The sequence below is a fragment of the Leptonychotes weddellii genome, chromosome 2 (genome assembly GCF_054177405.1).
Source record: "Leptonychotes weddellii isolate Sample4059 chromosome 2, ASM5417740v2, whole genome shotgun sequence".
NCBI classification, from domain to species: Eukaryota; Metazoa; Chordata; class Mammalia; order Carnivora; family Phocidae; genus Leptonychotes; species Leptonychotes weddellii.
Genome location: NC_138370.1, coordinates 131,472,550 through 131,474,118, shown reverse-complemented (window position 1 = coordinate 131,474,118; position 1,569 = coordinate 131,472,550). Strand labels below are relative to the sequence as shown.

The following is a 1,569-nucleotide window of genomic DNA, read 5'->3' as shown; positions in this document are numbered from 1 at the left end:
AGAAATGATCAAGTAAAGAATGGTTTTTCTTCACAAAAGTGGAACACAGGCAAGAGTGCATTCTAAGTAAGTGCATTTTATGTTACTTGCCCTACTGAAATCTGGTTGGAAAACGATCAATGAATAAAAGTTTTTAAATATCAATGGAACAGAATAGAGAACCCAGAAATAGACCCTCAACTCTATGGTCTACTAATCTTCAACAAAGCAGGAAAGAATACCCAATGGAAAAAAGATAGTCTCTTCAACAATGGTACGGGGAACATTGGTCTCCCATCCAAGTACTAACCAGGCCCGACCCTGCTTAGCTTCCGAGATCAGATGAGATCGGGTGCGTTCAGGGTGGTATGGCCGTAGACTGGTGAGGGGAACATTGGACAATCACATGCTGAATAATGAAAATGGACCACTGTCTTACACCATACATAAAAATAAACTCAAAATGGTTGAATGACTTGGGGTGCCTTGGTGGCTCAGTCATTAAGCAGCTGCCTTTGGCTCAGGTCATGATCCCAGGGTCCTGGGATTGAGCCCCACGTCGGGCTCTCTGCTCAGTGGAAGACCTGCTTCTCCCTCTCCCACTCCCCCTGCTTGTGTTCCCTCTCTTGCTGTGTCTCTGTCAAATAAGTAAATAAAATCTTAAAAAAAAAAATGTTTGAAAGACTAAACGTGAGACAGGAATCCATCAAAATCCTAGAGGAGAACACAGGCAGCAACCTCTGTGACCTGGGCCACAGCAACTTCTTGCTAGACACGTCTCCAAAGGCAAGAGAAACAAAAGCAAAATGAACTACTGGGACTTCACCAAGATAAAAAGCTTTTGCACAGCAAAGGAAACAGTAAAGAAAACTAAAAGGCAACCTACGGAATGGGAGAAGATATTTACAAAGGAGTTATCAGATAAAGGGCTAGTGCCCAAAACCTATAAAAAACTTATCAAACTCAACGTCCAAAAAACAAAAAATCCAGTTAAGAAAAGGGCAGAAGACATGAACAGACATTTCTCCAGAGAAGACATACAAATGGCCAACAAACACATAAAAAAATGCTCATCATTTGGCATCAGGGAAATACAAATCAAAACCACAATGAGATACAACCTCAGACCAGTCAGAATGGCTAAAATTAACAACTCAGGAAACAACAGATGTTGGCGAGGATGCAGAGTAAGGGGAACCCTCTTACACTGTTGGTGGAAATGCAAACTGGTGCAGCCACTCTGGAAACCAGTATGGAGGTTCCTCAAAAAGTTAAAAATAGAATCACCCTATGATCCAGCAATTGGCACTACTAGGTATTTACCCAAAGGATACAAAAGTACAGATTCAAAGGGGCACATGCACCCCAATGTTTATAGCAGTAATGTCCACAATAGCCAAAATTTGGAAAGGACCCAGATGTCCATCCACAGATGAATCAATAAAGGAGAAATTGCATATACATGCAATGGAATATTACTCAGCCATCAATAAGAATGAAATCTTGCCATTTGCAACAACATGGATGAAACTAGAGGGTATTATGCTAAGTGAAGTAAGTCAGTCTGGGAAAAACAAATACCGTATGATT

At 41.0% G+C, this 1,569-nt stretch overlaps 1 pseudogene; it reads right to left on the bottom strand.

The window, feature by feature from the left end:
• Positions 1-245: 245 nt before the first annotated feature.
• On the bottom strand, positions 246-359 carry LOC115937207 (5S ribosomal RNA; annotated as a pseudogene).
• Between the last annotated feature and the right edge of the window lie 1,210 nt (positions 360-1,569).